We start from the raw sequence: 14,197 nt of genomic DNA, 5'->3' as shown, positions 1-14,197 counted from the left end.
TGTGAAGTACAATTGATAAATACAATAATAGAGCAAAGATTCAAATGAAATAAACTGTTATGTATGGCAGGCGACATGGAGGCTCAGTGGTTAGCACTGTCTCCTCACAGCAAGAAGATTGCTATCTATCTATCTATCTATCTATCTATCGTATTATCATTTTATTATTGTTATTCCATCCATCCATTCCATCCATCCATAATAATAATAATAATAATAATAATAATAATAACAACAATGATTTTTGTTGTTGTTGTTGTTGTTGTGGTTGTTGTTGTTGTTGTTGTTGTTATTATTATTATAATAAAAATAACAATTATAAAACTAAAACTGAAATTGGAAGTAATGAAAACTGCAAGACTTAAATATCAAATATAATTATTTAAAGTAATTCATTTGAAACTTTAGTTAATAGTTATATACATATTACTATTATTATAATCCAGATTATACATTCCAGACCTGTATTTGTTAGCATTACTTAATTAATGCATTTAATACATTCTGTAATAAATAATAATAAATAAATAAATATATACACACAAGCGCACAAATTAAATGATTATATAAATAAAATAATAAAACTGAAAGGATTGAAAACACAAGACTTGCATATCAATTATTCAAAACATGTTAAATAATTTAAAATTAATTAAATATAATTAAATTTTAAATAATTAAACATTTAAATAAATAAATAAATGAATTAATTTAATAAAATAAATAAATAAAATAATACACACACACACACACACGCACAAAAATTTAATAATAATAATAATAATATAATGTGCTGTAAAAATAATTAATAAATAAATTAATGAATAAAACTAAAATTTTAAATAAATTATACTCAAGAACACAAATTAAATAATAATTATAATAATATAAATAATAATAATAAAATAACACGTGCTGTAAAAATAATAAATAAATGAATAAATAAATAAATAAATAAATAAATACATTTAAAAATAATAATAATTAATCCAAATAAATTTTAATAAAATGAAAAATAAATATATACACAAGCACACAAATTCACTCAGCAAGAAGTTGTAAAGTACACAAATATGCATCTGAATGGTCTACATACACATGCACATGGTCCAGCTACATCTAAATATAAATATGGATTGTATATGTATTGCAACTAGTTATGCAAATGTCATCTTACACATGCTGCATGTTGACCTTAAGGAAATAAGACACTGTGCGAAGGCAAAGTCAAAGACAATTAATTTCACAAAGCCGCTTCATTTGCAACAATTACATCGAAAGTCTTTATTTAGAAATGGCGAAGGGTTGCGATGCTTACGCGTTGTCATGGCAACAGGTGGTCAACATGAGCCGGGAGGGTGAAGAAGCTCTCTTTTCAGTTTCCCACTTGGTCTGGATGAAATATTCTCAGTCGATGTGTTGCAGTGAAGCAGCGCTCTCTCTTTGTGCTCATATATTTTTGGGGAGCTTCACACTTTGCAACAAGCTAAGAACTATTACACGAGTCAAACCATGGACATATTGCGCACAGATGGCAACGTTACTAGCATTTAAAGATGTCGATTATTAAAAAACCTGTTGCGCTTCCATCTGAAATTGGAGACTGTGTGTGTTGTGCTCCTGTCGGGTGGTCAGTCAGATAGAGTCACACTTATTTTTCATGCATTGACACCTGGAGGAGAGAGATGGCGGAGGCGTAGCTGACAGATTGACTGAATATAGACAGAGTTTATTGTTAGGATTCGAGATCAACACTCCTGTCCATTTTCATCAGATGTTGACAGCTCTGATGGGCTCTTTTGTTCAAGGAAATGCTGCAATGCTCTGAAGATTTGAAAGGATAAAAGTCTGTGATTTAAAGGGATATTTCACCCAAATTGAAACTATTGACTTTGGATTTGTTTTTTTCTGTGCTATGGATGTCAATGGTTACCGGTTTCCTACTTGCTTCAAAATATCTTCTTTTGTATTAAACAGAAAGTTCTTGAGGAAGAGTAAATGGCGAGTGAATATTCATTTTTGGGGCGAAGTATCCCTTTAATAAGCCATCATTACATTACAAACGACTATGAAACTTTTTCTTATGTGAAACAGTAAATGGAGAATATTTGAAGAATGCTCTGGCTGCTCCTTTCCACATAATTCATTCTATGGTCATTCCATCTATCTATCATTCTATCTATCATTTTATTGTTCTATCATTGTATCGTTCTTTCTAGCATTCTGACATTCTATCCATCCATTCATCAATCCATCTTTCTTTCTGTTGTTCTATCGTCCTATCAATCATTCAATCCATCATTCGATCTATTGTTCTATCATTTTATCTTTCCATCTATCATTCTGTCTATTTTTCCATCCATCCATCCATCCATCCATCCATCCATCTATCATTTTATTGATATCTTTTTATCTTGCATTCTGTCATTCTATCACCCTATAAACCATTCAATCCATCATTCAATCTGTTCATTCATTCATTCATTCATTTTCCTTTCAGCTTAGTCCCTTTATTAATCCGGGGTCGCCACAGCGGAATAAACTGCCAACTTATCCAGCAAGTTTTTACGCAGCGGATGCCCTTCCAGCCGCGAAACATTCACACACTACGGACAATTTAGCCTACCCAATTCACCTGTACCGCATGTCTTTGGACTGTGGGGGAAACCGGAGCACCCGAAGGAAACCCATGCAAACGCTATCTATCTATCTATCTATCTATCTATCTGTCTATCTGTCTATCTGTCTATCTGTCTGTCTGTCTGTCTGTCTGTCTGTCTGTCTGTCTGTCTGTCTGTCTGTCTGTCTATCATTCAATCCATTGTTCTATCATTCTATCTATTGTTCTATATATCATTATATCATTAAATCAGATTTAATACAAATGTATAATCATACAAGTAAATGAAACTATGCTAAATATACACACTTTCCTTTAGCTTATTCACTGCTGTGGCCATTTTCAAAAAAAAAAAAAAAAACAGATTTCAGATTTATATATATTAAACAGCAAATAATATGCATTTCACTGATATGAGGGCTGTAAAAATGCTCTTTTTTTCTGGGAATTTCAACAATCATGTTTTAATTGGTAATGCATGAAGTTTATATATTGTTAAATTACATATATCACTTTTTTTAAAAATACGGATTAACACAGAAACATTCAGTTACATTTAGACTATAATCTAAATGGTAGTGTGTGAATGTGTCCAACAAGAGCCATTCATACACAGTCAACATTGAACACAAGACAACACCCAAACATACCAGTGTTCTCGAAATAATAGTTATTCTGAATCAAAATAATAGCTTTGGCCAGCCATTCTCATCATGAAAACAGTCCATGACTTAACACAGGAATAAACACGGCAGATTTACTCCAGTCACTGCACTCAGCAAGTCCTTTTTTTTTAAAATCACATGACATCTTTGAGGGCTCTTCACAGTGAAGCAACACAAAAGCACATCAGTAGTTGGTGTTTTTAGAATTGCTTGGGTTGTGGGTGGTTGGTATGTTTATGAGTTATTTATTTTATTAGCCTTAGAGATGAATGAATGAATGAAAGAATGAATGAATTTATAATTAGATTCAAAGCATTGTTAGGATTGTGGGTGGTTGGCATGTTTTTAATTATTAATTTTATTAGCCATAGATTTTATGGAATGAATGAATGAATGAATGAATGAATGAATGAATGAATGAATGAATGAATGAATGAATGAATGAATGAATTATATTTAGGTTTGAAGCATTGTTGGGGTTGTGGGTGGTTGATATGTTTTTAGATTTAGTTATGCATTTTATTAGCCATAGAGTTTATTGAATGAATGAATGAATATTTGAATTATTTATATTTAGGTTTATATTTAGCAGTGTTAGGGTTTTGGGTGGTTAGTGTGTTTTTAGTTATTCATTTTATTAGTCATATATTTTATGTAAATAATGAATGAGTCAATTAATAAATTAAGTTAATTAATACATGAATGAAAGATATTTAGGTTTGAATCATTGTTAGGGTTGTGGTTGGTTGGTATGTTTTTAGTTTTTCCTTTTTTAGCCATAGAGTTAATGGATATATGAATGAATGAATGAATGAATGAATGAATGAATGAATGAATGAATGAATGAATGAATGATATTTAGGCTTGAAGCATTGTTTGGTTGTGGGTGGTTGGTATGATTTTAGTTATTCATTTTATTTGTCATTTATTTTATGGAATGGATGAATGAATGAATGCAAAACACAAAAGCACATCAGCAGTTAGTAAACAAAAAGTGTTACACACACGCACACGCACGCACATATTCAACAGCAGCAGGGCATCAGGGCACCTTCTTACTCCCGTATGGTTAGTCAGATTCTCAGTTCTGATTTGGTTGTGGGTAAAATGAGGTTCACAGCTTGTAAACCCGCTTGAGAAGAGGATTTTTATTCAGACGGTGAGGGCAACAGTCAGTGGCATTAAATCCATGTTCTGAAAGTCTGATATTGCCACAGTTGGCCTCTATTCATTCCTGCTGGCGCACTTCAGTGGCTTTCGAGAGTTGTTCTTTCCAAAACCACTGGCTTCACTTTGTTAAACAAAGGAAATATTCACTCTCTTAAAAGAGTCGAGAACAACATCTCACAGCAGAACAAGCGGATTGATTCTGCATCTGATCATAACGGCATCATGCCTTTAACCCTCCATCAATCATCTATTCTGCTCATTTCTCAACAGAAAAAATGCCTACAATGTCTAGGAAAATCCTGAATATACCAATAATAGTTTTATTGTTTTATGCAATATTATAATGAAAGCAGATCATTTTCTCAGAAAAGTCATTCATTTTATTAGCCAAAGAGTATATGTAGAGAATTTATGAGTGAATGAATGTATGAATAAATGTTTATTTAGGTTCAAAGTGTTATTAGGGTTCTGGATGGTTGGTGTGTTTTTAGTTATTAATTTTATTAGCCAGAGAGTTTATGGAGAGAATGAATGAATGAATGAGTGAATGAATGAACGAATGAATGAATGAATGAATGAATGAATGAATGAATGAATGAATGAATGAATGAATGAATGAATATTTAGGTTAGAAGCATTGTTACGGTTGTGGGCAGTTGGTATGTTTTTAGTTATTATTGTATTAGCCATGGAGTTTATGGTAAAATCAATAAATGAATGAATGAATGATTGAATGAATGAATGAATGAATGAATGAGTGAATGAATGAATGAATGAATGAATGAATGAATGAATATTTAGGTTAGAAGCATTGTTACGGTTGTGGGCAGTTGGTATGTTTTTAGTTATTATTGTATTAGCCATGGAGTTTATGGTAAAATCAATAAATGAATGAATGAATGAATGATTGAATGAATGAATGAGTGAATGAATGAATGAACGAATGAATGAATGAATGAATGAATGAATGAATGAATGAATATTTAGGTTAGAAGCATTGTTACGGTTGTGGGCAGTTGGTATGTTTTTAGTTATTATTGTATTAGCCATGGAGTTTATGGTAAAATCAATAAATGAATGAATGAATGAATGAATGAATGAATGAATGAATGAATGAATGAATATTTAGGTTAGAAGCATTGTTATGGTTGTGGGCAGTTGGTATGTTTTTAGTTATTATTGTATTAGCCATGGAGTTTATGGTAAAATCAATAAATGAATGAATGAATGATTGAATGAATGAATGAGTGAATGAATGAATGAACGAATGAATGAATGAATGAATGAATGAATGAATGAATGAATGAATATTTAGGTTAGAAGCATTGTTACGGTTGTGGGCAGTTGGTATGTTTTTAGTTATTATTGTATTAGCCATGGAGTTTATGGTAAAATCAATAAATGAATGAATGAATGATTGAATGAATGAATGAATGAGTGAATGAATGAATGAATGAATGAATGAATGAATGAATGAATGAATGAATGAACGATTTATATTTAGGTTTGAAGCATTGTTAGAGTTTTGGGTGATTGGTATGTTTTAGTTATGCATTTTATTAGCCAAAGAGTTTATGGAGAGAATGAATGAATAAATGAATGAATGAATGAATGAAATAATTAATTATATTTAGGTTTAAAGCATTGTTAGGATTGTGGGTGGTTGGTGTGTTTTAGTTATTATTTTATTAGCCATTGAGTTTTTAGAGAATGAATGAATGAATGAATGAATGAATGAATGAATGAATTAATTAATTAATTATATTTTGGTTCAAAGTGTTGTTAGGATTGTGGGTGGTTGGTGTGTTTTTAGTTATTAATTGTATTAGTTAGAGTTTATGGAGAGAGTGAATGAATGAATGAATGAATGAATGAATGAATAATGTTTATATTTAGGTTCAAAGCGTTGTTAGGGTTGTGCAGGTATTTAAAATGTTTGTTCAGATCAATACTATCTGTGAATTGAGTATAAGTGCTTGTTAAACTGTGATTCAACATTTTTGGCACCGAGATCTACAGCAGGTCTTACAGTGCGTTTAAACTCACAAGATGGTGCTCTAAAACGCAAGGCAGAGAATCCACCAGATCTCAAGGGGCTTTGGAGAGATGTTATGCTTCATCCTCAGCAAGCTGGAGCCTCTAAATGACCAGTTTTTCATCTTTAATAAACTTCCAGTAACAGTAAAGTTGACCAGTATTCGGTTTTAATCTCCTTTTCCTTCATTGTGTACTTGATTACACATACTGCCTCAAAATTAAATTCAGATTGAATGTATTTATCAAGTTCAAAAAAACAACAGTAGATGACAACTACGCTGGGTTCCACACAATCAATTTGTGTTGGGAAAACATGAAGGAATTAAGTTGAAGTAATACAAATAATGCTGGGCGACATGGAGGCGCAGTGGGTAGCACTGTCACCTCACAGCGAGAAGGTCGCTGGTTCGAGCCTCGGCTAGGTAAGTTGGCATTTCTATGTGGAGTTTGCATGTTTTCCCAGTGTTTGCGTCTGTTTCCCCTACAGTCCAAAGACATGTGCTGTAGGTGAATTGGGTAAGCTAAATTGTCCGTAGTGCATGTGTGTAATGTGTATGTCCTGGTCCTCCAGGTTGGGGGTTGAGCGTTGGGCTAACAACCCACCTCATGAAAAACCATGTTACAAAACACCAATATGGTGTTCAACTTTGATATAAATGGCCCTGGAGCAAGTAAAGAATCCAAATACTGCATATATTTCAAAGTTTCAACTGCGCTTTCAAGTTGTCATATTATTGCTTTTTTCAGATTTAAACGTCACCAAACACTGTGTCTTGCTTTATAAGCCTTCATGTAATACTTTATACAGTGATATATTGGGAAGGAATTTATATATATGTAAATACACTTACTGGCCACCTTATTGGGCACTAATGTTCAACCTATTCTAATCAGCCAATCGCATACTGTATCAGCAATTTTAGGTTGCAAAAATGTATGCAGAAATACATGGTCAATTAACACTGTTAGCATACAATACAATACAATAGAATCCAATTAGTACTGAAATACCTGTAATGAGGAAACTTATTAATTGCTTATTAACTGCTAATTGAACGAGGAAAAGAACAAGCAAATTATCTACAAAATTAACTCCTAAATGTAGAAACGGTGCAGAGAAACGCTCTGTAACTGTAAGTCATGTGCTCTTAAACAGCTGTTGTCTCCTGGAAATGTTCCAGGATTGAGTGCTTTCTGATCGGTGTAGCACCTGTCTGTCTGCTGGATCGTCACACCAGTAATTGGGTAATTAGTCAAATTAACTATCATTCATTAGCTGGATTTGTCAATGCTTGTATAGTAAAACAGTGGTCCCTAACCACCGGGCCGGTCCGCGGAACAATTGGTACCGGGCCATATAAGAAATCATAAATTATTTCTGTAGAAAATATTCCCCCCGCGACTTGGTTTCTTCCACTCACCCTTGCCATCTCATGTGAAACAGACTATGCCAAAATCCACCATGGAGCGTGATGAACGATAGAATATAGCTCAGTGGTGGTTGTTGATAGTTTAAAGTTATAAAACAGGTATTATAGAGTCCAAATCAGCAGAGCATTTTAGGATTGTGCATATATGTGTGCGTGCATCACTAAGTACCCGAAATCATTGCAATATGTATCTATATGGAGTTTCACATAATCATACTCATTAGGGCTGTAACATGCCAATGCATACATGTAATTCTGCTATACTGTTGTATTATTGTTAATATGTTTGTCAGTTGAGATGTTTGGCACAGATGTTTTGTATTTGATGCATATAAACCTTGATTGAAACATAATCAGACCGCGATAGAGCAACTAGCGCATGCGCTAGAAATATAAAAAAAAATAAGAAAATATGACTTTACAAACTGTATGGTAAATAAATCAAATGAGCACTTTCATATTAGTTAATAATATTACTGAAAATAATTTAAAAAACTGAAGAAATATAAATTTACACACATGTACACAAGTGAATTAATAGACTCCATGATGGGCTAAAAATCTAAGCATTTCTGTGCATGCAGATTCCATGTGGTGCCTAGTTATGGGTGTGTTTCGAGCATAACGTGCATTAAAACAATCAGAGTGCCATCTCCCATTCCCTTTAAGAGTCAGTCGGGTCGTGTCATGGCGCATTTGCTATTTACATGGCGGATTTTGTAACTGAATGCTGTACTAGCGAGAAAACAGTTAAACAGACCAACTGCAGCGCAAGGATAAAGAATGAGTCTCCTACAGTCGGCTTTAGAGCTGCACATTTAATCGTTAAAAGATCGCGATCTCGATTCGACCCCCTAGACGATCTTAATCCAGCATTTCTACGATTCTGCAAATCATATTTTCAAGTTCAGGAGAGAAGAAAAGGCGGCTGCACGAGTCTTTTCATTGTTTCACATACATTGCTCAGTGACATTGACACCTCCAAATGATGTTGAATGAGTCACATACTGTATTTATAAGGTATAAATCACCTAAAAATTTTATTTTTTTCTTAACAATGATGTTTTCGCGATCGGGAAATCACATGTGACATGAGCTGCTGACCGTGAGCTGTTATCAAAGAGAGGGTGCTTAATGATAGACGTGCGCGCGTCTACTTTAGTGAACAGAACCTGCATATGTAGCGTGTAACAGGTAATACAGTTGTAAATAATATTCAGTTTGTGGCACAGAGTGATCGTTTGGGAGCCGCGCGCGAAGTATGAACAAGCACTTAGCAGTCAAAATGAAACCGAAAGTGTGCACTTCATTTAAATGATCATATCGCATTTTAGAGTTATGATTACGACAAGCATTTGATGTTTTTTCTTTCAAAGCGAACCTACAGTTGTGCATGAAATTAAATCTTTACAATGTCAGTATAACTACTCTAGCCTATATATCGTTGAATATAATCTGATAATGGCAAATGTCTGATTTTACCAGTGAATAAATTGTCTAATATGACAGATTGCAAGCATTTATCTTAAACATAATAATTCAACATCAGAATTATTATAAGTAGAATAGAATTATTTATAGAAACCAGTAGACCTACACATAATATTATTATCGATGTTGTGCCATATGTTTGTTTTTACCATACCATTATTTTACATCTACAGAATCGTGAGAAAATCGTGATCTTTATTTTAAGCAAAAAAAAAAATCTGCGATTCTCATTTTAGCCAGAATCGTACAGCTCTAGTCGGCCTCTTTACTTTACTCTTTACTTTACTCCTTTACTTTGATGGATAAGGAAACAGTGTTGTACGCACTCCACTGAAGACATCCTTTAGCCTACATATTTAAGTTTGTTAAACGCAAAGATTTGTTTCAAAACTATTTCTAAATTCAGTTCTAATTTCCAACAAACAAATAAATGAACAATAATAACAAAGTGTGATAAAAGTTTGATTTATATCCAAACAAACGTCCTATTCCTATGTGCCATATAGTTCAAAACCAGACAGGAGGACAAATCTAAACTTGTACATTTAAACCATAGAAATTGTTTACGATCACTCACCTTAAAAACATTTTATCCAATGAATCTTTTTTTTTTTTCAGTGTGTAAATTTCCATTTTTTTCTTTAAGTCAAGTCGGCTAATGGATTTTTACAGTGCCATAAGTCTCATCCAGTATGCAAAATCTTTTAGTTGGTCACAAAAATGGGCTTCAATTTTATTCAGCAAAACATAATTTAGTTTTGGGCGAAATGTGAGCCGGACATGTTCTTGACAGGTTTTGTGTGCGATTCACCCGAGAACAGCGAGTCTCCTGTTCAGTTCTTTGAGAGAAGAGGTCCTGCTGGGGCAACAGCGTAACAGACGGAGAGAGAGAGACGGAGAGAGAGAGAGAATGGCAGATGGTGTTCACAGCTCTATTTCTGATACTGGACCTTCACCATCAGCTCGTCCCTCCCCCCTCCTCTCTCTCTTTCTCCAAATGTATCCCTTCCTCTTCCTCACTCGTGCCTCTGACATCTTATCTCTTTTTTTTTTCTTCTCAATATTTAATCTGCTCCATTCTCTCCCATTCATCGGGATTTAGCGTTTGGGTTTTGTGTTGTAGAGTCACTCTTAGATGTAGGTCATGTGATTAAATGACATAATCCCAGTTTGAATATGCTTTTTTGGCATGTATTTAAAAAGGTTAGAGGCATGGCGGTGTTGTGCTGCTAAATAGCTTACATTTGGTTTTTTGTTGGGTTTATTAGGGGATTATGTTGGCTTTTGTTAAAAGATGTTATCTTGGCAAAGCAACCATTCCGACATGATGCCTTCAAAAAAAAAAAAAAAGTCAGCATGCTTTAAAATCATTACATTTTCAAAGCGCTTGTATTAAACTGCGGCTGAACCCGGAGTGATTTTCGCAGCAGTAATTGAAATGAGTGGTGTTTTTGGGCCCGGGCGCGCACTGTGATACTGTTCGCTGTGATCTTATGCTCCACTAACTCTCCGCGTCTCTAAATTAACTCACCCGGTGTCTTAATCCACTCGAAACCCGACCCACTGACCTCCCATACCCAAACTGCAACAGTTACCATAGCGATATTCATTACCTCATTACTCACCTCACTGGCCTAATAAATTACAACTCCTAAATCCATTAGAGCACGTTTATTTAGCACGTCCTATTCAGCTGCAGAGCAAAAAAATTCACGACGAGCAATTCAAGACTTTTCCTGTCTAGAAATTTCACATTATGAATATTGCGGCAATAAATGTATTTAATCTTAAAGGGATAGTTCAGGCAAGAATTCTGTCATCATTTACACATCCTTGACTTGATCTAAACCAGTAAACTTTCCACAGAATTTTTTTTTCCTACGATGGATGTCAAATGTTAAAGGCTTCAAATAAAAAGAAAAAAATAACTAAATAATCTGCTCTTAAAAGCTTTTAAAAAAATTTAAAAATATATATTTTTGGCTAATGTCTTTAAGAGGAATTATGAAATTAGTTCTGAGAGTAACCACATGCAAGATTTTATGTATTTATTTAAAAAAAAATAAATACACATTTATCTATTTTTATTTATTTATTTAAAAATATATTTTTTAAAATCCTTTAAAATTTTTGATAAAGGAGCAGCATTTGCGCTATTAAATATACTAATAATTAATACATATATATATATATATATATATATATATATATATATATATATATATATATACACACACATATATACATATATATATACGTATATATATATATATATATATATATATATATATATATATATATATATATATATATATATATATATATATATATATTATTACAAATAAAAAATAAACATTTTCCTCAAATTTTTTGGGGGGATATGGAATAGCATTATAATTACTGAATATACTAATTGAAAAAGATTATTTATTTATTAAAAATACATATTTATTTATGTATTTATTTATTTGTATTGAATTATTTAAATATATAATACATTTTCCTTATAATTTGTTTGATAAAGAAACAGCATTTATATAATTAAATATACTAGTAATTAAAAATATTATTTATTTATTAAAATACATACATATTTATTTATTTATTTATTTAAAACACAAATATATTTTTCTTACAATGTTTTTACTAAAGAAACAGCATTTATATTAGTAAATACTTAGAATTAAAAAATATTTATTTGTTTGTTAAAATACACACATTTATTTTTATTTATACATTCATTTATTTATTTTATTTAAAATATAAAAATACAAAAGCAATTGATAAAGGAACAGCATTTATATTCATACATATACTAATACTTAACATTTTGAATCAATTTATTTATTAAAAATACATACACATTTATTTATATTAATTAATTAATTAATTAATTTTTATTTACTTATTTATTTAAAAACACTTTCCACAGAATTTTTCGATGAAGGAACCACATTTATATAAATAAATATACTAATAATAATAAAAAAAATATTTATTTAATTTATTTATTTATTAATAAATCATTAACTCATTAATAATTAGTAATTAATACATACACATTTATTTATTTTTATTCATTCATTTATTTATTTAAAAATACAAAAATACATTTTCCTTAAGCAACAATACTCAGGTAGGCTGTGGTATTGACACGATGCTGATTTGGTACTAATGGTTCCAAAGTGTGTCAAGAAAATATCCCCCACACCATTTTACCACCAGCAGCAGCCTGAACCATTGATAAAAGACAATTGTCTATTGTCCAGTTTTAGTGAGCTTGTGTGGATTGTAGCCTCAGTTTCCTGTTGACAGTAGTGGCACCCGGTGTGGTCTTCTGCTGCTGTAGCCCATCCGCTTCAAGGCTGGACGTGTTGTGTGTTCAGAGGTTGTAACGACTGCTTATTTGAGTTACTGTTGCCTTTCTATCAGCTGGAACCAGTCTGACCATTCTCCTCTGACCTCTGGAATCAACAAGGTCAAACTGCCACTCACTGGATATTGTTTCTTTTTCAGACCATTCTCTGTAAACCCCAACGATGGTTGTGCGTGAAAATCCCAGTAAATCAGCAGTTTCTGAAATACTCAGACCAGCCCATCTGGCACCAACAACCATGCCACGTTTAAAGTCACCTTAAATCACCTTTCTTTCCCATTCTGATGCTCGGTTTGAACTGCAGCAGATCGTCTTGACCATGTCTACATGCCTAAATGCATTGAGTTGCTTCCATGTGGTTGGCTGATTAGAAATTTGTGTTAACCAGCAGTTGGACAGGTGTACCTAATATAGTGGCCGGTGAGTGTACATGCAATTTTTCCACCAAGTTCATACATTTTCAATTGTTAATCGACTATAATGCCAGCTCAACATTGCATATATCCTGTGATGTGACTTTTTCGGACACACACACATTGCGATATCCATGCTAAAAATATATATTGTGATATTATGACTTTGGAAATCTCTGCTCCACTGACTCCCCAGCTAAATTAACTCAAACAAGTCATTTAAAGTGCTAATAGTGGCCAGAAAAAAAAGTCAATTAGTGTGGCTAATAAGATGAGTTTGGTAATGCAAACAGTCCATTTCATGACGTGAGCTCTTTAAGTAAGAACACTGTTTGACACTTCCTAAAACCCACACACTTTACTTGTAGGTTAAGCTTGAACGGGTCTTGTTAATAAGTGAACAGGTCCTTCAGCTAAAGGAAACGATCACCCGTGACTCATTTGAGCAAGATTAAGTTCAATCTAAATACCAAAACATTAACTATAAGTGAAGGTGGCAGGATCTGCTCAGGCTCTTTTACGGGCAATGAGAACAATGAAAATTAGTGGCAAAGCCGGCCAATGAGGTGGGGGAGGATTAGAACTGTGAAAATTCAATAAATGCTAATTAGGGGCCTCACCAGCCTTGATCCTTACATACACAGCGCTCTACTGGTTATTAACTTATATAGCTGATAACTATACACAATTGAAGTCACAATTATTAGCCCTCCTGTTATTATTTTTTTCGCAAATTATAACCGAGCAAGGTTTTTCTTTTCACAGCATTTCCTATAATATTTTTTCTTTTGGGTAAAGTTTTATTTGTTTTATTATTTCGGCTATAATAAAAGCAGTTTTTATTTAATTTTTTTTCTATTTTAAGGTCACTATTATTAGCCCCCTTAAGCATTTTTTATTGTCTACAGAATAAAACACTGTTATACAATGACTTGTCTAATTACAGTAACTTGCCTAATTAATCTAAGAAATATTATGTGCTGTCATCATGGCAA

At 32.7% G+C, this 14,197-nt stretch overlaps 1 protein-coding gene and 1 long non-coding RNA gene across 3 annotated transcripts in view; one reads left to right on the top strand and one right to left on the bottom strand.

Moving 5' to 3' along the window:
• pebp4 (phosphatidylethanolamine binding protein 4) overlaps positions 1-14,197 on the bottom strand; it is a 167,368-nt gene that overhangs the window by 38,296 nt on the left and 114,875 nt on the right. The gene's annotated exons all lie outside the window — the stretch shown is intronic.
• Positions 1-14,197, top strand: part of LOC147835830 (uncharacterized) — a 121,551-nt gene that overhangs the window by 75,838 nt on the left and 31,516 nt on the right. The gene's annotated exons all lie outside the window — the stretch shown is intronic.

Source organism: Danio rerio, chromosome 8, assembly GCF_052040795.2.
Source record: "Danio rerio strain M-AB ecotype USA chromosome 8, GRCz13ab, whole genome shotgun sequence".
NCBI classification, from domain to species: Eukaryota; Metazoa; Chordata; class Actinopteri; order Cypriniformes; family Danionidae; genus Danio; species Danio rerio.
This window is presented reverse-complemented; position numbering and strand designations above follow the sequence as displayed.